A 25,009-nucleotide genomic window follows, 5' to 3' on the forward strand; every position below is an offset into this window, starting at 1 on the left:
AGAGCTGGGAGGGCAGAGATAAAGAATCCCATGGGCTCAGTAGCCATCCAATCTAGTCAAAATGGTAAGCTCCGTTCCAGGCTTTAAAAACAAACCTCCTTCTTTCCCACAAATCTCTACCATCATTAAATCTCCCTGTATTGTACTGTTTGTGGCTAATGTCCTTCTCACCTTGAGACCCATTGTGACCTTGAGGACCTTTCTCCTAATAAATTGGTGGTCTGGAGGGAATCACCCAGCAGCTTCCTCTTTGGACTCATTTCTGTGGCTTTGCTATTATTCTGTCATTTGTGTTCAACAGCACTGACATGTAAATGAGCAATCAGGTCTTTGAGTGTCATGTTATGTTTGGATTTTGTTTGAAAGTCAGTTGACAGCCACTGAATGTTCCTAAGCTTAATTGAGACAAAGTATTATAGTGGTTCACTCAAGTAAAAAATGAAGGTAGTTGTTGATTCTAGTTCTGTGAAAATGTGGTGCAGTGAGGAACAGAGAAGCAGACAGGTTCAAGGGTGAAGAAGTAGGAGATGACTGAATATGAGCTGTCATGAGGAGAGGGAGTTAGACAACAATCAGATGGTTCTACTCCCTGGTGCAGGCAATACAGATCAGGGAATAAGAAGGGAGTCTAAACCTCACAGGGGCGACAGTGTGTTAATTATACATGGGAAACCTAATCCACACCCAAGCTTAGGGGATCCGCTCAGCAGGGTTACCACCTGAACAAATGACAGTGACTTCAGAGGCGATTGTGCATACATTAAGTTCCTGTGGCTCCAGGTGGCCAGGGCAGCTAAGGCTTAGGAGGAAGATGTGAGCATAGCGGATGACTAGGACTTAGTAACCGAATCGTGGATGACATATAAAGGACCACAAGAAATGGAACAGTGAAAATGGAAGTGCACCTAGTTCTTAAGGACAGTGATGGTAGAAAAGAAGGTGACAGGGATAAGCCAAGAGTTGTGAGGGAAACTAGATGAGGTATTGAACCATAGAAGGGACGAAGGTAAAGGGAGGGGGGATTTGTAAGGGCCAGGCTGAGAGTAGAGGAGGGAGTGGGGCTTCTATCGAGATGTAAAGTGAATAAAAGAAATTAGTTATTGAAAACAAGATTGAAGAAAGAAAGGAAGAAGAAAGGAAAGAGAGAGAAGACTTGTAAAGGAAAGAAATCAATCAGAAGTCTCTGAACTGCTTCTCTTGCCCAACTTTCTTTGCACACTCTTGTTTTCTCACATGTGTTCTTCAAAATACATTAAAAGGCCATTTTAGAAGACAGTATTTTAAGATTGGTAAAAATCCAAACAATATTACTCTTTACATTGTATTTCAGACCAGGCTATTATTGCTAGAAATTTTTTTTTATTTTATTGCTTCTTTAAGCTATCAGTTGAATGTGAGGAAACGGTAAACACGTCTTTTCTGCGCTGATTGAACATAATTCATGGGTTGGGAACTTGTTTTGATGAACAGCAGCTGCGTTATTGATTCGTGGCTGTGGCTTAAACTCCAGTCCCATAACTGTCTAAGCATGTAGGCTCTCAGTGCAGCCTCACTAACTGCAAGGCGGTGCACGAGTAGCTCTCAGTAAGAAGAGAGATGCCATCTTACAAATAGCAGCCTGCGTCCTGAATTGTGTGACTTTTCATGAAATTCTGGCTTTATAAAATTCCATGGACTATTTTTTTTATCTAATCTTTTTGTTTTTACACTCCAGATTTTATTCACCCCCTGTCCACCCTCCAACTGTTCCATATTTCATTTCTCCTCCCCATCCCCTGTCTCTAAGAGGATGTCCTCAGACCCCACCCCTCACCCCAACCCCACCAGACCTCTAAACTCCCTGGAGCCTCCTGTCTCTTGAGGGTTAGGTGCATCTTCTCTGACTGAACCCAGACCCAGCAGTCCTCTGCTGTATACATGTTGAGGGCCTGATATCAGTTGGTTTATGCTGCCTGGTTGGTGGTTGAGTGTCTGAGAGGTCTCAGAGGTTCAGATTAATTGAAACTGCTGGCCCTCCTAACAGGGTGGCCCTCCTCCTCAGCATTTTCTAACCTTTTCCTAATTCAACCAGAGGGGTCAGCAGCTTCTGTCCATTGGTTGGCTGTAAATATCTACATCTGACTCTTTCAGCTGCTTGTCGGGTCTTTCAGAGGGCAATCATAATAGGTTCCTTTTTGTGAGCATTCCATAGCCTCAGTAATAGTGTCAGGTTGCCTTGAGCTGGACCCTACTCTAGACCTGTCACTGGACCTTCTTTTCCTCAGGCTCCTCTCTATTTCCATTCCTGCAGTTCTTTCAGACAGAAGACAACAATACAAAGAATCAACAAAACCAAAAGCTGGTTCAACAAGATAGGTAAACCCTAGACAAACTAACCAAAGGGCTCAGAGGCAATATCCAAATTAACAAAATCAGGAATGAAAAGGGAGACATAACAACAGAAACGGAGAAAGTTAAAAAAAGTCATCAGATCCTACTACAAAAGCCTTATACCCCACAAAGCTGGGAAATCTAGATGAAATGGGTGGTTTTCTAGACAGACACCACATACCAAAGTTAAATCAAAAGCAGTTAAACCATCGACTTTTTTTTAATACTACAGGAAACCGTTGTGACAATAACCACATACATTGTCTCTTATTGATTAGGTGTCTCCTTAGGGTGTGTAAAATAGTACAATAGATATTAAATCTATGAATAATAGATTTATTTGCGCTGACTTTTTTCTTTTTATTTATTTATTACTTATTTTTATCCTTCTTGTTGCACATATGATGTCTATGTACATTTGTATGTGCGAGTGTCCATGTGAGCATACAAGCAGTATGTATGTAAAAGCCAAGAGACAGCCTTAGCAGCTCTCAGTCCTTAGGAGTGGTTTTCTCAGACAGAGTTTCTCATTGACCTGGAAATCAACATATGGAGTAGCTGTATCTGGACAGAAGGCCTCATGAATTCACGTGTCTGTCTTTCAGCACTGTAATTATAACACACACCACCACACACCCAACTATATTTTATCTTTTGACAAGGATTCTAGGGATCAAACTCAGCTCCTCCTTCTTACAAGAAAAACACTCTTAAGACTGTCACAGTTACTTGGGTACTGTCTTAGTTAAGATTTTACTGCTTTGAACAGACACCATGAGCAAGGCAACCCTTATAAAGTCAATATTTAACTGGGGATGACTTACAGGTTTGGAGGTTCAGTCCATTGCCATCAAGGTGGGAGCACAGCAGTGTTCAGGTTATCATGGTGCAGGAGGAGCTGAGAGTTCTACATCTTCATCTGAAAGCTGTTAGAAAACTGGTTCTCATGTGGTTAGAAGGAGGGTCTCGCTGCCCACCCCCACAGTGATACATTGCCTCTAATAAGGCCACACCCACTCCAACAAAGCCACACCTCCTAGTAGTGTGATTCCCCGGGCCAAGCACATTCAAACCACCACAGGTACCATGACCAAAACTACTTATAAAAGAAAGTATTTATTAGGGCTCATGGTTCCATAGACTTAGAGTCCATGATCATTATGATGGACAGTATAACAGCAGGTAGGGAGGCTGAAAGCTCACACCCTGATCTACAGAGAAAGAGGCCAAGAGAGATAGCTTTCCAGTCTGTGGAAACCTCAAACCTGTCCCTCAGTGAAACACCTCCTCCAACAAGGCCATACTTCCTAATCCTTTCCAAACAGTTCCACAAGTTGGGGACCAAATATTCCACCATGGGCCTACAGGGACCATTCTCATTCAAACCACCACCACAACAGAGCCATCTCTCCAGCCTTTAATGCTTTCTTTATGACCTAATAAAAGATGAACTTTTTGTTTTGGCTTCTTAGGGTAGAAGCTATATTATTTGGTGCATAAATTCTAACTGTTGTAGGTTGTGGCTTTTATTATTCAAGTTACTATTCTTCGCTCCTATTTAAAGCATCTGGCATTGTTTTCTACTTTGCATGGTATCGAGGTATTACCACCGTTTTCCTAAATGTCTACCTGTTACATCTTAGGCTAGCCTTTTTCTTAATAGATTTTATTGGTCTTTAGTATACAGTATGCATACAGGTCTTGTTTGGTGAGCTGAATTTAGTTCAAACATTTAGCTCAATAAGTGAATTAAGCTATTCACAAATGTTTATCAGTGTGACTAAAATGTTTGGGCTCAATAAATGTCAGACTTTTAAGTTAGTTGTGTTCTGTAGAGTCTTCTCTGATTCGTTACCAGGTTTATAGTATTTACCCTTTCGTTGTTATTTAGGATGATTTATGTTTTGTTCTAGTGGTCCTTATTATACCTATAAAATTTTACGATGCCTTTATTCTGTTTTAATTGGCATCTTTGCTCTCTGTCTTTTATTTATTTAATTTTTTTTTGAGAATAAAGTCTCTTACTGGACTTTGAGCTCACTGACTTTGATAGACTGCCTGGCTAAGAAGCCCATGGAATCAGTCTGTCTTTACTCCCAAAGTACAGGATTACAGATATGCCCCCAACATGACTGCCTTTTACATAATCTAGGTGGATCTAAATTCAGGTCTTCATGTTTGTGCACTAAACACTTTAGCAACTGAGCCATCATCCTGCCCCTACTGGTATCTTTTTATTCACAGTCTCATCTATATAATAATCACTAGATTTGCTTTTCTTTCCTTCTTCCATGATTTAATCAGAGCACACTTAATGTTACTATTCCAACATTATTTTTCTGGTGCACTACCTTTTCTGCAATTTTGATCAATGATTACCTGTGTGCACACATACTATATGGATATGTAATATATACAACACATACTGACTACTGGGTTCTTACTGAAGTTCTGGTTGCATTTTAATTGTTTAGTCTTATAGTAGAATCATCAAAGATGGTTCCTGGATCCTGAGGGTACAGAAGTTGCTATGAACTAGAACTGGCTTTATGTCCATGCTTGGATGGTAGCCTGATTAGCTGACACGTCTTTGGCTCATACTCTCTTTCAGTAAACTTGGTTATACTGTCCCTGTTACCTGGCTAGAGGTCTATGACACCCTTTGCTGGACAGTGTCCCCTAGGCATGGCATGGAATGTGAGTCCATGAAATCTCAGCAGTATGGTTGCCTGAACGAGACTAGCATAATGACAACTCCAGGCAACATGTCAACATGGACTTGGTCCTACACCTAGAAGAAAAGCTACAGGAAGTCAGTGGCTGCTGGGAGAGGGAGAATCCTCTAGGAATGAGCTCCCACACAGGACACCTAATCCTTAGTGGTCAACCTCAGACACATGTACATATGAACAATGCTAAAGGGACTTGTTAAGTTGTATTTCCTGTGTGCATAATAAGTAATAATAATAATTAAAGAAGAGATTATGAATTTGAGAGGAGAGACCTGGTAGTAGTTTGGAAGGGGATAGACTGAAATAAATATAATGTTCATGTATAAAGTTCTCAAAAAAACAAATGAGCAAGCAGGTATTTCTGTTATTTATGATTAAACGCAATTTAAAAATTAGCCTGATACTCCTGTAATTTTATCTTTATAAATTATTTTGTCCCTTTGTCTAGGGCCTAAAAGGTCTTTTAGTAATTAGACAGTAACTTTTGCCTATAGTATATTCATGCATACTGTTTTGTGAGCCTCATATTTCTGCAATGTGAGTGTTGGATCTGACAGCTGTAGTGTGAATGTTGATTGGCCTGAAATACAGCTCATGTAGAAAAGGCAGAATGGAAGATTTGTTTCTCCCATGTAATACAGAACCAACTCTCAAATACATACCTTGCTGGAGGCCCCCAGGAATCTCCAACATCCATAAGAGCTCTCCCCGCCATCCTTTTCTACAAAAGGAGATTATGAACTCACACATAATGATTTTCAGCCCCTAATGTTTTATACAAAAAGCTTGGCATGCATGAGCTGCAGTGTGCTGAAAACCTGATGTCTTGAATTTCCTGTTATATCAAAATAACCTCAACATTTAAAGATCATCTCTCGAGTATAAGCATGTGCTGTAAAGGAGTTAAATGTCATGTTCTTTAGAAGATGAAGTCTGTCATACCCAGAATTCTAAGAAATTTTGCCCAATATTTACTTAACTGGCAAACAGACTTCCCACAATCTATCCCATATACAGTAAAATGAACGTTTATTGAGCTGACTGTCACAGGGCTCAATGTCGTGTGATTAGGTAGTGAAAGCTTCTTTATGTAGCACGCTCACAGAAGCAAAGCCATGATGGGATGGAGGACTCAAAATGTCCTATGTTCTGTGGTTCAAATATAATTATGCTGCATTTATATGGCTTTAAAAGATTTTTACAATGGGTTCCTTTATTTCTCTTTTTAAAGAAAAAAACTGTCTAACTATGATCATATGTATCCAGAAGAGATTTAATCCTTCTGTGGCTTCCTAGATACCCTTCTTGCTGTAAAACCAGTGTATGTGAACTTCTAGAGTTTATACTAAACACACAGTATATGGCTTGTTTGTAACAATTTTCCTTTCTTTTCCACTTTCATCATTTTGATTTGCATGTTTTTAAAAGCATGTAGATTGGAGTCAAAGAAAAAATATAACTCATTAAGTGAATCACTGGCTATTCCATTCTTTGTTGTATTTTATTTTATATGTATGTATGCATTTATACATGTCTGTACAAAACTTGTGAGCCTGGTGCTGAGAGAGAATTAGAAAAGGAATCAAATTCCATAGAATTTGGCTATAGACTATTGTAAACTGCCTCCTGGGTGCTGGGAATTGAACCTAGGTACTCTGGGAGAGCCGCCCTTAACCACTTGCTCTTAACCACTCAGCAATCTCTCCAGTCCAAATTTTATTTTCTTTAAAAATATTTACATTTGTGTGTGTGTGTGTGTGTGTGTGTGTGTGTGTGTGTGTGTGTGTGTGTGTGTGTGTATCTACAGAGTTCAGAAGATGCTTTCAGATTCCACTGGAGAGAGTGAACCACAGGCATTCTCGAGCCACGGGATGTGGGTGCTAGAATCTGCACGGGTCCTCTGGAAGAGAGCAAACACCCTTAACGGCAGAGCCATCTCTGTAGCTTTGACAATTTCCTTTCCAAAGAAGCACTAGGCATTTTCAACTTGAGGACTGAGTAGGTGGGATTTCTCCACATTAAACACGGTCAGCTGTGATATGTGTGTAGGTCAGTAGTTGTGTAAGTAGACGGCTCAGTATTCTTCCTCATTACAGAAGACATTTACAAAGTGAAACAAAACTGTCCTTAACCTGTGAAGCAGGATGTGTACAAAGGAAGGTGCACCACACAAGTGAACGTGTTAGTCTGTTATTGGGAAGGGAAGCAAAGGTCATTGTCCTTACTCTCACTGACTCTATCACAGTTCGCCCTAGGGACAAGCCAGACTCCCATCTGCTATTTTCTCCTTTCTTGCCCTTTTGAATATTTGGATCTTGCCATCTTTAAGAAAGTAGCTCTACAGATGGACTGTGTTTCTAGTCCAAGGATGTGTGAGAGAAAGATTATAGTTCACGATGGTTTTGTTTTTGTTGTTGTTCCAAAGTGATGGGTTGTTTTATGCTAAATTATTCAGGTTGATGAATTTTAACAGCTGTGTAAATTCACCCAGCCCCCTGCCAACAGCAGATGCAGAACATGATCTTCACCCCCAAAAGTTTGCTGCTGATCTTTTTAAATCAGTTGTTATGCTGGACCTGACAAACCCTGTTAGGTCATTTTGTACTTTCACAGTGTGGCATTCTGTGGTGGAACAGACATTTAATTGTTAGAAAGTGTTTGTAGAATTATACAGTCCTTGCACTGTGTCAAAAATTTAGTCAGTATTATTTTAAATTAGTCCAATTGGATGAAATGATATGCTGTATGTGGAGTTCATTTTTAATCTTCCAATAATGATATCAAGTAACTTGTTACCCACATGTAAATACTTTTGAACAAGTCCTTTATATATTTGGGATCCAAATACATTACTATACATAAGTGTCATTGAATACTCACACTGCTTTTTACATATATATTGGTAATTTGATACAGTTGAACTTACTAATTTTTAATTTTATGGCTAGTGGACATGATCATTTAGAAATGAGCTAATTTTTTATTTGGAATCAAAGAGGACAATGTCAACTTTTCATACAACACCCTGCTGTCCCAGTGCCATTTGTGAAGTTGACTGTCAGTGATGAAGCCTTTGCAGTGATGTAGTTTGTTGATGGAAAGGCCCCATGTAGTTGTGCCCCAGTTTTCTTATATTCAATTGGCTGATTTTTTACGTTTTTGTAACTCATGTACATTGACTCATGATTATATTTTCTCATTATATTTCTTTTAGGTTTTAGACATTATGCAGGCTGATGCTTAAACAAGTAGAGAAACCATGCCCCTCCTTTCCCAATGACTTATTTTCCCTTTTTGGTTCCTGGGCCACACTGTTTTGATCTCTATAGCTTTGTAATAAGTATTATAAATCTTGCAACTCTTTGAGATGTTTCGGGCTATGGTCTGGGTTTCTAGCTAAAACTTTTCATTATTTTATCTAAATTTTTATAAAATTGTATACTTTTAATAATTATTGTTGTGAATTACTATTAATTTGTGGAAATACAAAGAAACTTAATGTTTGAAGCCCTTAAAATGAGCTGGATACAGCAGCAGCCACAACGGATCCTCCTTTGGAGGGTCCGTGTCTGAGTCTACAACAGACACTACTCAGATACCACATTTGCCCAGCAGCGTTTGGCCGCCCAGCCTTGGCACTCAGTCAGACTTTCTCTTGTGCTTGGTAAGGCTGCAGGTCGGCTTCTGAAGCCTTACAGCCATAGCTGCAGCAAAGCGAGTGTCTCTCGTCTCTGCTGCCCAGGCCAAAGAGGTTAAAAGTGAAGCCAGTTTCACTGTTTCACTGAGACGGCATTGAGATAGATAGTGTATAGTCTCTCCTTTAGTTTGGATGTGTAATTTATCATAGCAATATTTTACAGCTATTAATGTAGAAAATGTGCTTTTCTAAGTATGTTTATGTTACTGTGATTAGTAATTATTTTAAAGTCTTTTCTCCACAGTTTTAAGTTTAAACTTCTATTTATCAAGAATTATGTTCATTTTATTTGTTTAATTTATTAGCTTAATTGTCTTTCTCTTTTCTGGAAGGCTCATGATACACAACTTTCTTCTTTTTTTTTTCCAATGGATTTTTTTTGAATTTACATTTCAAATGTTATTCCCTTTCCCAGTTTCCTGGACATAAGACCCCTATCCCATTCCCCTCCCCTTCTTCTATAAGGATGTTCCACACCCCATCCACTACCCTTCCCACTATCCTAACATCCCCCTACACTAGGGGTTCAACCTTGGCATGACCAAGGGCTTCTCTTTCCATTGGTACCCAAGAAGGCCATCCTCTGCTACTTATGCAGTTGGAGCCATGGGTTGAATCCGTGTATAGATTTTGGGTGGTGGTTTAGTCCCTGGAAGCTCTGGTTGGTTGGCATTGTTGTTCTTATGGGGTTGCAAGCCCCTTGAGCTCTTTCAATCCTTTCTCTATTTTCTCCAACAGGGGTCCTGTTTTCAGTTCAGTGGTTTGCTGCTAGCATTCACCTCTGTATTGGTCCTGAGCCTCTCAGGAGAGAGCTATATCAGGCTCCTCTCAGCATGCACTTCTTAATCAGGGCTGGAAGCCCAGGTGGGGCAGGCTCTGAATGGCCATTCCTTTAGTCTCTGCTCCAAACTTTGTCTCCATATCCCCTCCTATGAATATTTTTGTTCCCCCTTTTAAGAAGGAGTGAAGCATCCACACTTTGGTCATCTTTCTTCTTGAGCTTCATGTGGTCTGTGGATTGTATCTTGGGTAATTCGAGGTTTTGAGCTAATATCCACTTATCAGTGAGTGCATACCATGAGTGTTTTTCTGTGATTGGGTTACTTCACTCAGGATGATATTTTGTAGTTCCATCCATTTGCCTATGAATTTCATAAAGACATTGTTTTTGATAGCTGAGTAATATTCCATTGTATAGATGTACCATATTTTCTGTATCCATTTTTCTGTTGAAGGGCGTCTGGGTTCTTTCCAGCTTCTGGCTATTATAAATAAGGCTGCTATGAACATAGTGGAGCATGTGTCTTTGTTATATGTTGGGGCATCTTTTGGGCATATGCCCAGGAGAGGTATAGCTGGGTCCTCAGGTAGTTCAATGTCCAATTTTCTGAGGAACCTCCAGACTGATTTCCAGAGTGGTTGTACCAGTTTGCAATCCCTCCAACAATGGAGGAGTGTTCCTCTTTTTCCACATCCTCGCCAGCACTTGCTGTCACCTGAGTTTTTTATCTTAGCCATTCTGACTTGTAAGAGGTAGAATCTCAGGGTTGTTTAGATTTGTATTTCTCTGATGACTGAGGATGTTGAGCATTTCCTTAGGTACTTCTCAGCCATTCGGCATTCCTCAGCTGAGAATACTTTGTTTACCACTGTACCTCATTTTTAATGGGGTTATTTGGCTCTCTGGAGTCTAACTACTTGAGTTCTTTGTATATACTAGATATTAGCCCTCTATCAGTTGTATGATTGGTAAAGATCTTTTCCCAATCTGTTGGTTGCCATTTTGTCCTAATGACAGTGTCCTTTGCCTTACAGAAGCTTTACAGTTTTGTGAGGTTCCATTGGTCAAATCTTGATCTTAGCCATTGGTGTGTGTTCAGGAAAATTTCCCCAGTGCCCATGTGTTCCAGGCTCTTCCCTACTTTTTCTTCTATTAGTTTGAGTGTATCTGGTTTGATGTGGAGGTCTTAGACTTAAGCTTTGCACAGGGCAATAAGAATGGATCGATTTGCATTCTTCTATATGCTGACCTCTAGTTGAACCAGCACCATTCGTTGAAAATGCTATCTTTTTTCCATTGGATGGTTTTAGCTCCTTTGTCAAAGATCAAGTGACCATAGGTGTGTGGGTTCATTTCTGGGTCTTCAATCATATTCCACTGATCTATCTGCCTCTCTCTGTACCAATATCATACAGTTTTTATCACTATTGCTCTGTAATACTACTTGAGGTCAAGGATAGTGATTCCCCCAGAATTTCTTTTATTGTTGAATATAGTTTTTGCTATCCTAGGTTTTTTGTTATTCCAAATGAACTTGCAACTCTATGAGGAATTGCATAGGAATTTTGATGGGGATTGCATTGAAACAGTAGATTGCATTTGGCAAAATGGCCATTTTTACTTTATTAATCCTCTCAATCCATGAGTGTGAGCGGTCTTTCTATCTTCTGAGATCTTCTTCAACTTCTTTCTTCAGAGACGTGAAGTTCTTACAGATATTTCACTTGCTTGGTTAAAGTCACACCAAGGTATTTTATATTATTTGGGACAATTGTGAAGGGTGTCATTTTCCCTAATTTCCTTCTCAGCCTATTTATCCTTTGAGTAGAGGAAAGCTACTGATTTGTTTGAGTTAATTTTATACCCAGCCACTTTGCTCAAGTTGTTTATCAGGCTTAGTCATTCTCTGGTGGAACTTTTGGAGTCACGTAAGTATGCTATCATATCATCTGCTAATAGTGATATTTTTACTTCTTCCTTTCCAATCCATATCCCTTTGACCTTTCATTGTCTGATTGCTCTGGCTAGGAGTTCGAATAGGTAGGGGGAGAGTGGGCAGCCTTGTCTAGTTCCTGATTTTAGTGGGATTGCTTCAAGTTTCTTTCCGTTTAGTTTAGTGTTAGCTACTGGTTTGCTGTATATGGCTTTTACTATGTTAGGTATGGGCCTTGAATTCCTATTCTTTCCAGGACTTTTATTATGAAGGGGTGTTGAATTTTGTCAAATGCTTTCTCAGCATCTAATGAAATTATCATGCATTTTTTTCCTTTGAGTTTGTTTGTATACTGGATTTATGTTGATTGATTTCCATATATTGAACCATCCCTGCATCCCTGGGATGAAGCCTACTGGATCATGGTGGATGATTGTTTTGATGTGTTCTTGGAATCAATTTGTGAGAATTTTATTGAGTATTTTTGCATCGATATTCATAAGGGAAATTGGTCTGAAGTTCTCTTTCTGTGTTGGGTCTTTGTGTGGTTTAGGTATAAGAGTGTGGCTTCATAGAAGGAATTTGGTAGTGCTGTTTCTATTTTGTGGAATAGTTTGGACACTTTTGGTATGAGGTCTTCTATGAAGGTCTGATAGAATTCTGCACTACACCCGTCTGTCCTGGGCTCTTTTTGGTTGGGAGACCTATAATGACTGCTTCTATTTCATTAGGACTTATGGGGTTGTTTAGATGATTTATCTGTTCCTGATTTAACTTCGGTACCTGGTATTTGCCTAGAAAATTGTCCCTTTCCTCCAGATTTTCCAGTTTTGTTGAGTATAGGCTTTTGTAGTACGACCTGATGATTTTTTTGAATTTTCTCAGATTCTGTTGTCAAGTCTCCCTTTTCATTTTGAATTTTATTAGTTTGGATACACTCTCTGTGCCCTCTGGTTAGTCTGACTAAGGGTTTATTATTTATTTTGTTGATTTTTCTCAAATAACCCAGCTCCTGGTTTTGTTGATTCTTTGTATAATCCTTTTTGTTTCTACTTGGTTGATTTCAGGCCTGAGTTTGATTATTTCCTGCCTTCTACTCCTCTTGGGTGTGTTTGCTTCTTTTTGTTCTAGAGCTTTTAGGTGTGCTGTCAGCTGCTGATGTATGCTCTCTCCTGTTTCTTTCAGCAGGCACTCAGAGCTATGAATTTCCTCTTAACACTGCTTTTATTGTGTCCCATAAGTTTGTGTATGTCATGCCTTCATTTTCATTAAATTCTAAAAAGTCTTGTTTCTTTATTATTTCTTCCTTGACCAAGTTATCAGTGAGTAGAGCATTGTCCAACTTCCTGGTATATATGGGCTTTCTCTTGTTATTGTTGTTATTGAAGACCAACTTTAGTCCATGGTGATCTGATAGGATGCATGGGATTATTTCAATCTGCTTGAATCTGTTTAGTCCTGTTTTGTCACTGATTATATGATCAATTTTGGAGAAGGTATCATGAGGTGCTGAGAAGAAGGTGTATCCTTTTGTTTTAGGATGAAATGTTCTATAAATATATGTTAAGTACATTTTGTTCATAACTTCTGTTAGTTTCTCTATGTCTCTGTTTAATTTCTGTGATGAGAATGGTGTGCAATGTGTGCTTCAGTAAGGTTTCTTTTATGAATGTAGGTGCCTTTGCATTTGAAGCATTAGATATTTAGGATTAAGAGTTCATCTTGGTGGATTTTTCCTTTGATGAATATGAAGTGTCTTTCCTTATCTTTTTTGATGACTTTTTGTTGAAGGCCGATTTTATTTGGTATTAGAATGTCCCCTCCAGCTTGTTTCTTGGGACCTTTCCTTGGAAAGTTGTTTTCCAGCCTTTTACTCTAGGTAATGTCTTTGTCGCTAGGGTGTGTTTCTTGTATGCAGCAAAATTCTGGGTCCTGTTTAAGTATCTAGACTGTTAGTCTATGTCTTTTTATTGGGGAATTGAGTCTGTTGATGTTGAGAGATATTAAGGAATAGTGATTATTTCTTCCTGTTATTTTAGTATTTAGAGGTGGAATTATGTTTGTGTGTCTCTCTTCTTTTGGTTTTGTTGCAAGGAGATTACGTTCTTGCTTTTTCTAGGGTTTAGTTTCCCTCCTTGTGTTGGAGTTTTCCATCTATTATCCTTTGTAAGGCTGGATTTCTTGAAAGTTATTGTGCAAATTTAGTTTTGTCATGGAATGTCTTGGTTTCTCCACCTATGTTAATTGAGAATTTTGCTGGATATAGTAGCCTGGGCTAGCATTTGTGTTCTCTTAGAGTCTGTATGACATCTGCCTGGAATCTTCTGGCTTTCACAGTCTCTGTTGAAAAGTCTATTGTAATTCTGATAGGTCTGCCTTTATATGTTACTTGACATTTTTCCCTTACTGCTTTTAATATTCTTTCTTTATTTTGTGCGTTTAGTGTTTTGACTATTATGTGACAGGAGGAGTTTCTTTTCTGGTCCAATCTATTTGGAGTTCTGTAGGCTTCTTATATGTCTATGGGTATCTCTTTTTTTAGGTTAAGGAAGTTTTCTTCTATAATTTTGTTGAAGATATTTACTGGCCCTTCAAGTTGGGAGTCTTCACTCTCTTCTCTACATATTATCCTTAGGTTTGATCTTCTCATTGTGTCTTGCATATCCTGGATGTTTTGAGCTAGGAGCTTTTTGAGTTTTACATTTTCTTTGACTTTTGTGTCAATGTTTTCTATGATATCTTCTGCCCCTAGATTCTCTCTTCTATTTCTTATATTCTGTTGGTGATGCTTTTGCCTATGACTCCTGATCTCTTTTTTAGGTTTTCTATCTCCAGTGTTGTCTCCCTTTGTGCTTTCTTTATTGTTGCTATTTCCATTTTTCAATTCTGTACATTTTTGTTCCATTTCTTCACCTTTTTTGTTTTGTTTTCCTGTAATTCTTTAAGGTATTTTTGTGTTTCCTCTTTAAGGGCTTCTACTTGTTTACTTGTGTTGTCCTGTATTTCTTGAAGGGAGTTATTTATTTCCTTCTTAAAGTCTTACATCATCATTATAAATTGTGATTTTAAATCTAAATCTTGCTTTTCTGGTGTGTTTGGATATCCAGTATTTGCTTTGGTGGGAGAACTGGGCTCTGATGATGCCAAGTAGTCTTGGTTTCTGTTGCTTAGGTTCCTAAGCTTGCCTCTTGCCATCAGGTTGTCTCTGGTGTTAGCTTGTCTTGCTATCTCTGACAGTGGCTTGATCCTCCTATAAGCCTGTGTGTCAGCACTCCTGCAGACCTGTTTTCTTTCAGCAAGATCAGGGAATAGAGAGCTGTGCTCTCAGGTGTGTAGGTGCGCCTGGCAACTGGCTTTCAGCTCTCGGCACAGGCAGAAACCCGAATCATCCTGCCCCTCATTGCTCCTAGTTCCTTGTGCCGAAGGGGCACAGATAAAACTAGGCGATTTCCTTTTGGCTTGGGAATGTGGGCAGAGAATAGTCTCCTCTAATTTCTCAGGATTGTCCACACTTCTGAGGGTCCAGCTCTCTCCCCCATGGAATTTCCTAGACTTTTTCCAAATGATTCTAGTTATAGAAACCTAAGGAGTCACCTTTTATTTATTTATTTATTTATTTATTTATTTATTTATTTATTTATTTTGGTTTTTAACAATTTCATATACATGTACAACATATTATAATGACTTTTCCTCACACCTTCTGGTATCTTTTCTTCTTTCTACATAATCCCAATTGAACTCTAGTGGCTATACTTTTATACAAAATGATAGTCTCTCTTTATTCGATTAAAGTCAATAATAACACCCCAGGACACATGTGGGCTTATGGGTACTTTCCCTATTCATGATAGGAAGCTGGAAGCCTAAATATTATGCAGGTTTCTGTAGATGCTTGAGTCCATGGCTGCAACTGCTGTATCATACCTGGATAATAGAATTTCATGATACTTCTTGCCATCTAATTGGCATTTAAATTATATCCATCTCTTCTTCTGTGATGCTCCCTGAGTTTCATGTATATGTGTGAACATGTGCATGTGTGTTTATGTCTAATATAGATTTTCCATTTGGGGCTGAGTGCTCAGTAGTCATTTTGATTTTCATCGACTTCAAAATATTTACCATTATTTTCTATTTAAAATCCCTAAGGTTCAAGAAAGTATATGGACATACAATGATTGTAAATGTTTCTGGATTATATTATTGGTGACACAACAATGTATAGTAATGAAGTCAGGAAAATTATTTAAAAATTCTTTTTGAGATTTATTTTATTTTTGTACATGAGTGTTTTGCCTGGATGTATATCTATGCACCACATGTGTGCCTGGTGCCTGTGGATTTCAGAAGAAAGTGTTAGATCTCTTCAACCCGGTGTTACAAATATTTACGCGCTGCCATGTGGGTACTAGGAACCCAAACCAGGTCCTCTGCAAGACCAACAATTGTTCTCAATCACTGACCACCTCTCCAACCTGAAGCCCTAGCTCTCATCTCCATCTCTTGAGTATGTGTCGCTTCTTAGTGTTAGAAGAGTTCAACAGAGAGAAACTTTCCTTTTTCGTAAAACACATATTGAATTATTGTAAATGATACAGTCCTCACTGAAGATTAGAACTCATTCTTCTCGCCTGACTGGTTTCTCTGTAATCCCCTCCTGCATCCCCTGTATTACCATTCTGTAATGTTTGAAGACACTATTTCCAGGTGTTTTTCTATAAATGGGTAAGACAAGAAATAACTTGTTTTATCTGCCTTATTTCCCTTAATATAATTCCCCATATTTCCATCTGTGTTGATGGAACATTTCAGGCTTTTGTTCTTTCTGAAGTGGAATAGTATTCACCAGCCGACAGAGGCTTACATTGTTTTCATATCTAACCACTGTCCACTGTCCAGTACACTGTACACAGTGCTGTAATAAACATAAGCCTGCTCATTTCTCTTCGCTATCTCTGATACTTCCATTGGATATTTTTCTTGCACATAGAAATTAACTGTTGCTTAATTTCTAAAATTTCTGTATTTTTCCATGTTTGTTACCAATTCCTGTTTAAAGCAGTAAGGGAATACAGTTTCTGTGATTTCAGGGTTTTTTCTTTCAGTTTTAGTTTTGTTGCCCAGGGAGATGGTTACTTTTTATAAATATACACTTGACTATCGTTTAAGAATTGATTAGGGTTGAGGATGTAGCTGAGTAACAGCTCACTCAGGAACATAAGCAAGGACCTGGACAGGGGGTCGGTTCAATCCCAACTAAATGAAACAATAAAAATAAATATTGAGTCAGACCAGATAAGTGTTTTGTTTTGGTATTCTCTATATATTATTAAAACTTTTATTTCACAAAGTCCTGAGAAAGGACTTGTACCTTTTTAAAATCATAGTTACACTTTTGTGTGCTCTAATTTCTCTGTTTATAGTTCTCCTCCTTGGCCAGTATGAGCCCTTCTTCATCTTCCTCTGCTAGTTCTCCCCGCACCTCCAGATCCTCCAGTCTTCCCCAGCTCCAGCCTTTGCAGCTGTTCTGGGCGCTGACTCACCCTGAAGTTATTCAGGTTTTTGTTGTAGTGACAAAATTCCTGAGAAAAAGAATTTAAAAGTGGAAAAGTTTACTTTGGCTCTCGGGTTCCATAGCTGTCTCCACTGCGTTTTAAGCTATTGTGAAATTCAGCAGCATGGCACAGGCCGCACAGTGGAGCAAAGCTGCCTATTTCACGGTGCCAGGAAATAGAAAGGCGAGCCAGGGAAAGGAAACCAGGGAGGAGAGGGTCCTTCTGGACAAGGCGTACCCTTCATTGACCTGCGCCCTGTCATCTAGTGTCTCCAAATAGACCCGATTACCTCGAATAATGAATGCTGTCACACGACTAATCCATCAGTTGGGACAGAGCCCTTATAAACTTGTCGCTTTCCCAAATCTTCACCTCTGACGATTCATGGGACCATGCCTTTGGGAGACATTTCACATTCAAATCACGGCTACCATGATGGATTGTCCAGATACCAGACGTTCTTTCTAGTCTCCTGTTCAGCCTCGGATACTTCATACTGTTTCCGTTTCCCTCACCCAACTCAGCCTCTGGTGTCCCACAGCAGGTTTCTCCACCATGTTTGCACTCCCTTCACCGTGTCCAGGCATCTCAATCAGCTCTCAGTAGTGTCTTCCTCATTACTCAGGTTATTTCTCTCTTGGCTTTATTTCCAAAGCTTCATTTAATCCCACTGTCTAGAATCTGAGACTTCATAACTATTTTCTCCTATGCTCCAGAGATCCCCCCTCTCGGTTTGACCCTGTGCTGGGCTATGGCTATGCTGCCTCTACTCTCGATGACTGCTCACCGAGCCTTCATTAGGCTACGGGGCTCGGGCAAGGGCGAGGATTTTTCACCGTCATTTTTGGAGGATGTTTTACACTCGATATAGAAGTCTAACTTGATAATTTTCTCCCATACTTTATAAACGTCACCCTGATGGCTTCTTTCCCTTGTTCCATTGAGAGACCAGATTTTATGTACGTCGTTCTTTATCCGTAATGTCCTCAGACTTAATGTTTGTGTCCCTCCAAATTTAGATGTTGAAATCTAATCCCCAGTATGAAGGCATTTGGTGGTGGGATATGGGAAGTGGCTAGATCATGAGTTTGGAGTCTTCATGAATGGAAGCAGGGCCTCTTAAAGGAGCCCCATGAAGCTCCCTTACCACTTGTGCAATGGAAAAATACAACCACCTCTATGAAGCAGAAAGTAGGCTTGCAGTGAGTACCAGTCTGCCAGAGCATTTACGTTTAACCTTCTTAATCAGCAGCGTTCTGGGGATTCTGCCGTTTAGCAGTCAGCCCGTCTGGCTGCTGCTGTTTTAGTAAGGACTGACTCAGGCATAATCCATTTTCTTTGTTAACTTCAAGCCTCTTTGTATTTGGATTTCCGCAATTCTTGTGTACATAGGTATGGGTTTTAAACAATTATTGTTGTTCATTCTGTTTGGGTTTTAATGAGATCCTTGGACCTGGGAATTGATGTTCTCCATCAATTTTAGAATGTTCTCAGTTATTACCTTCACAAATGGCAATTTCCTCCTCCTTGCTATTCTAATTATACATATACTATTTTATTTAATAACATTCCACAGGCACTTGGCTCCTGTTTCTTCTCTCTCATTTTTGGTCCTTACTTTTCTCTTTGAAAAGTCATTCTTTTTTTCCATGGGGATCGGCAAGTTTAATTATCTGCAAATTCACAATGCTCTTCCTTTGCCAGAACCAGTATGCTGTAAGCCTATCACATGAATTCTTTATTTCTAATAATTAGTGTTTTATTAGCCTAGAATTTTTATTTACTCTTTACACACATTGGGGGAAGACAGTTAAATTATACAAATTGCTCTTCAAGATCAAGGAATACTTATTCAGTGGGTTTATAGAGGTCTTTATACAAGTAAATGTCACACGGTACAGGAAGAGATATGGATAGGCAATAGATAAGGCAAGTATATGTATATATGTGTATTATATAATGTGTACAGCAATAGCTGTCTGTATATCTACTCATTGAATTTTGGGATAAAATCAATGATGTTTTTCTCTAGGGGAAAAAGCTGCTTAAAGAAAATTCAAGTAATAAAGAGATTGTGGGTAGAGTATGTTATAAAAAGCAAAATATTATTTTGTTGTTTGGAGGCATGGAAGCATATTCTGAAGATATGCTAAAGCTCAAGATCACAAAGTAAATAAGTGATAGAGCCAACAATGTAAAATATAAGTAATGAAGAAGAGTTAAGAAGACAGCAAGCCTGCTGCAGCTCTACCACAAGTGCACTAAAACAGAAGGATGAAGCACTCATAGAACAGAAGATGGAGCACTCATAGGACAGAAGATGGAGCACTCATAGGACAGAAGATGGAGCACACATAGAACAGAAGATGGAGCACTCATAGAACAGAAGATGGAGCACTCATAAAACAGAAGATGGAGCACTCATAGGACAGAAGATGGAGCACTCATAGAACAGAAGATGGAGCACTCATAGAACAGAAGATGGAGCACTCATAGGACAGAAGATGGAGCACACATAGAACAGAAGATGGAGCACACATAGAACAGAAGATGGAGCACTCATAGGACAGAAGGTGGAGCACTAGGACATGGAGCACTCATAGGACAGAAGATGGAGCACTCATAGAACAGAAGATGGAGCACTCATAGGACAGAAGATGGAGCACTCATAAAACAGAAGATGGAGCACTCATAGAACAGAAGATGGAGCACTCATAGGACAGAAGATGGAGCACTCATAGGACAGAAGATGGAGCACTCATAGGACAGAAGATGGAGCACTCATAGGACAGAAGATGGAGCACTCATAGGACAGAAGATGGAGCACTCATAGGACAGAAGATGGAGCACTCATAGAAAAAAAGATGGAGCACTCATAGAACAGAAGATGGAGCACTCAGAAGATGGAGCACTCATAGGACAGAAGATGGAGCACTCATAGAACAGAAGATGGAGCACTCATAGAACAGACAGAAGATGGAGCACTCATAGGACAGAAGATGGAGCACTCATAGAACAGAAGATGGAGCACTCATAGGACAGAAGATGGAGCACACATAGGACAGAAGATGGAGCACTCATAGGACAGAAGATGGAGCACTCATAGGACAGAAGATGGAGCACTCATAGGACAGAAGATGGAGCACTGGAAGATGGACCACACATAGAACAGAAGATGGAGCACTCATAGGACAGAAGATGGACCACACATAGAACAGAAGATGGAGCACTCATAGGACAGAAGATGGAGCACTCATAGGACAGAAAGGTGGAGCACTCATAGAACAGAAGATGGAGCACTCATAGGACAGAAGATGGAGCACTCATAGGACAGAAGATGGAGCACTCAGCTTGCATTGTGGGAACTTAGGCAAGCTGTGGTTTATGAGGGGAATTCTCCAGAATGTCAGTTGCTCAAGCCAGAAGACAGAAAGTGGGAAAGGGCTCTATTTCACAATTTCCAATAAAATAACTGTGTTAGATGAGAATTACAAAATACAGATGGGCTGTTCAGACAGCACCTGTCAGGGTGACCTTTCCAGTGAAAAGAGGGATTCCCATACTCACTGCGGAGAGCTCCCAGGGTCACCAATGTAACTAACTGGTATGCTTAGCTTTGGAAGCTGGATGATGAAGCCTCTCCTACTGTGTTGTTATTATAAAACATGCAAAATTGTTGTTTCAAAATACATTTCTTCCCAGAAAGAACCATTAGTCTTACCCATGCTCATGATACAAAACAAATTGTTTATATCTGTGGCCTTGGTGGTCAAGGAAGCCAGCCAGACATCTTTCAGTCCTGGTAATGTTAACACAACACAGGAGACCAGGAAACTGAAGCAGCTGCATCTTTTTCAAATTTGCGTGTTTTGTTTGTCTGTGTTTTGTTGGGGAAGGGGATGTAGAGATAGGGTTTCATGTACCTCAGGCTGACTTCATCATGCACTATGCATCCGAAGATGACCTTGAACATCCAATCCTCTTGCCTTGATCTCCCAGTACTGGAGCTACAGCTGTGGGCAACCAAACCCAGTATTGCTATTAATTTTTCTTAAACATTGGAAATTGAATGCCCAGTCATCTCCCTAGAGCTATTATTCTCCAACCGTTTGCTTTCCATCACAAAGCAGAAGATTCTGAAAATGCACATGTCAGCGTCGTCTGTGAAGTCAGCGATGAAGGTAAATGTTCCTTGCTATAAGGATGAGGAGAATTAACGCTACTGGGAACCAAGTCAAACCAAGTTGACAGTCAAATTTAAGAACTACAGAAAGGGTGTAAATACATGGAAAATGGCAAGGTGTGTAAATTAATATCACCCGTGAGACCACCATCACGCCACAAGAAGCCATGAACTCGTAAAGAGATTCTTTGTAAATATGTGCTCAATGTAGAGACAATTCCAAATTTAAAAAAAAAAAAATTACTGGTTAGAGTTAGAATGGAGGCATGTGCTTTGCAAGTGGGAGGTTTACAAAAGAATGTGCTTGTGCTGGGAGAGGCTTTTCTGGTTTCCTGAAAAAGAAAGAAGCAAAGACTTCAGATCTGATTGAGCAGTGTCCTCAGGTGTGGTCACAGGGCCCTGTGCATGGAGAGCCTTGTACGGTGCTGCTGTCAGGGAGGTTGTCCAGTTATTGAGCAGGGAGAGCATAGAACTACAGGCAAAGCAGTGTGCTGCGGCTCCAGAAAAGGATTAGACCCCTAGAAGAGGTTTGTAGGGTTTTTGTTTATCTTATTCATCCTTCCTTCCTTCCTTCCTTCCTTCCTTCCTTCCTTTCTTTCTCTTTCTTTTTTATTTTATTTTTTTTATTATTCTTTTTTTGGCTTTTATTTTCCAAGACAGGGTTTCTTTTGATAGCCCTGGTTGTCCTGGAACTCACTTTGTAGACCAGGCTGACCTTGAACTCAGATCTACCTATCATGCTGGGACAGAGTCTCTTGTGTAATCCAAGCTGGCCTGGATCTCCAGATCCTTCTGCTTCACTCTCCCAAGTCTGAGATCTTCAGGTGATTTTCACGGAGACCCTGAGCACTGGATCACACTGGCCCTGCTAGTGGCAAACAACTGTCCTGTGGTCCACAGGAGCATTGGCTCTGTGCACTTGGTACGTATGCACAGCAATGGCTCCTAGTCCTGCACCAGACTGCACTTTCTGGAAGGAGAGTTAGCATGTAAGCAGTCCTCTTCTGTAGATCTGTGTTGTTGAATTCTGTACTCTCAAGATTACAGGGGCTGGAGCATTCTGCAGTGCTCAGCAGTTAAGAGGACGTGCTGCTCTCGGAGAGGAACTAAAATCAGTTCCCAGCACTCACATTGGCTCACCCATCTGTAGTTCCAGCTCTGGGTGGATCTGGGCCTCATGTTTCCAAAGACACTTTTACTCGTGTGTACCTGTCTCCTACAATTAAAAATGAAACAAAAATCTTTAAAAAATTATGAATATCCTTTGATTTTTATCCTCTGAGGTTTGGATGTGTGAGAACACTGAAATTTTCTGAGCTGTTCAGAGCATATCTTTCTAGCTAAAGTGACATTCTGCCTTTATTATTAATACTACACGGGGTCTTGAGTAACTCCCACCTCAGCCTCCCGTGCTGGTATCCACAGGGTGCCTCAGAATGCTCAGCTCCAACCTGCCATCTGGCCTCAGCTCTTACGCTACACACAGATCGCCCATTGACGGTCTGTTTGTGCCACATTAGTGCATTTTTTACGCCTTGGATTGTGATGATGACGTCATCAAATGCCCCTAAGAAAAGCTCTGAAGCTGTGCCCAGAATCTGTAAGCACCAAAAGCTGCTCTGTGCCTTTCAAATACTTGTTTGATGAACTTAGTTTAAAAGTGAGGTACAGTGTTGTACCATGTTTATTCAGGAGCTATCATTTTAAAACATACATGGAGCAGGATTTACCAGATCAGTTAGTGGAAATGCTTGGGCCAGAGGCTCACAAGGAGAAGCCTATTTTCGTCAGCCCAGCCATCCCTGGTAATGGAAGTCGAATGTACTTATTATTTTTTAATGCCTAGTCTTTAGTGTTTAGTCAACAGTCATGGACTTTTATGAGCAATTGTTTGAATAAGAGAATTGGAAAGAATAAATCACTTTCTTAAAAAAATTTACTGAACCCAGAATAAGGGCTTTAATACTACCCAGGCAAACGGAAAGCCATTGGAGATGGCTTAGCCCTAAAAGAATCCTTTGATTGCGAATTGCTCAATAGGCTGGAGCAAGGTGGTATGAGGGACAGAACACACATCCCTGGGTCACTGGTCACAGGGAACTTGTGCAGAAACTTGAGCATGGCTTCCAAGGGATGTATTGTAGGATTGGGAGTAGAGAGAGTCTGAACATATGAAGGCGAGGCATGTGGATTTTGCCACAGAGCTGAGGGAAGAGAGTGAAGACAAGGAGCAGGTGACAGACAAAGGGACTGGGGCGTGGAGTCGGTGATGGAGCAGGTGAGGGATGGGGCTAGCCTGTGGGATTTGCTTCTCTTGACTCAGTTCCCGTGTGTGCGCGTGGTTTCGGTATTTTCCTCACACCATGCTATAACGCTTGTCCTCCTAAGACTTTTAAGACACCAGGAATGGATCACAGTCCTTATTCATTATAACTAAGCAGCTGAGGGATTTCTGAGGCTACTGAGTGAAAGAGGGACTGTGGGTCTACTTTTACAACGAAGGGTGAATTTTTGTAGCTAATTGTAAAATTTTGTCTGGAGAGAAGGACGTCTGATTTATATCTGTGTGCATGTGTGTGCACACATGTGTGCACAGGCATGTATATGTATGTGTACATGTATGCATATATATATACACGTATGTATATGCTCCTGAGTGTGCATATGTGAGTGGGCATTTGGAGGCTAGTGGTTAACATAGAATGACTTCCTGGATTGCTTCCTTCCTTATTTACTTTTCATTTTAGTTAATTAAAAAAATAGACATATGCTTATATGTTTGTGGGCGGGTGTGTTCCTGAAGAGAGCAGTGGATCTGCTGGAACTGGAGTTACAGGCAGACAATTGTGAGCTACCAGTTTGGGTGCTAGAAACTAAACCCGTGTCCTCTGAAAAAGCACCGAGAATCCTTTAGTGCTGAGTTATGTCAGTAGAAGAAGTTATTTTTTAAGAGTTCATTTCTGAAGAGAGAGAGAAGAAAAGCCAGCTTCTATCTTGCTATAAGATTGTTAGCATCACCCATTGCACAAAGCGGCCCATAAGGCACTTGGAATGGTTGGATAATGTCTTCCCATGGGAAACATCTCAAATAATAAAGAAATGTAGGTTTCTTAAAACATCTACTGTAAAGGGAGATTTGAATAGAGTTTTAAAAGCTACGATTTAGTCTATTTGGGCTAAGTACTACATGTGTTCAACTCAACCAGAGATTAAATGTCACAGGAACTGGGACAGTCCTTATCTTTCCTCATCTGTTTTGAGTTTAGTGCACCCCCATGAACAAAGCCATGCTTGTGAAGGATATTAAGGTTTGTTTGGCCTCATCCTCCACCCCCCAGCACTCTGTGGCCCTTCTTGCAAGGCTCTGTTCCCTGGGCTGATTGACACATAAACAGAAGACAGATGGTGCAGAGATGACTCTGATGATAATTCGTTTTACAGCTAGTTATGAAGAGACTTTGATTATAGTATGTTTAAGTGATTACAACACTGTGGGCTGTGCTAGGCTTGCTGGGAAGGAACAAATGGAAAACAAGTTATGTGTTGTTTGTGCCCAACAAATGATGCATGGTGGTGCGATGATTTTAATTCCTAATGCCAAACTAAGGCCGAAGGAGTTTGAAATATGTCGTACCGTAAGGTAAGTCAGCTAAACACAGGCCACATAAGAAGATAACTAACTACACAACTCTGAGGCACAAATATTTTGTTTTGGGGAGTTAAATGCTATTATGTGAAAGAAACCAGTGTTTTAC

At 40.0% G+C, this 25,009-nt stretch overlaps 1 protein-coding gene across 2 annotated transcripts in view; it reads left to right on the top strand.

The window, feature by feature from the left end:
* Armc4 (armadillo repeat containing 4) overlaps positions 1-25,009 on the top strand; it is a 166,874-nt gene that overhangs the window by 65,710 nt on the left and 76,155 nt on the right. The window lies entirely within an intron of this gene.

The sequence above is a fragment of the Rattus rattus genome, chromosome 14 (genome assembly GCF_011064425.1).
Source record: "Rattus rattus isolate New Zealand chromosome 14, Rrattus_CSIRO_v1, whole genome shotgun sequence".
NCBI lineage: Eukaryota > Metazoa > Chordata > Mammalia > Rodentia > Muridae > Rattus > Rattus rattus.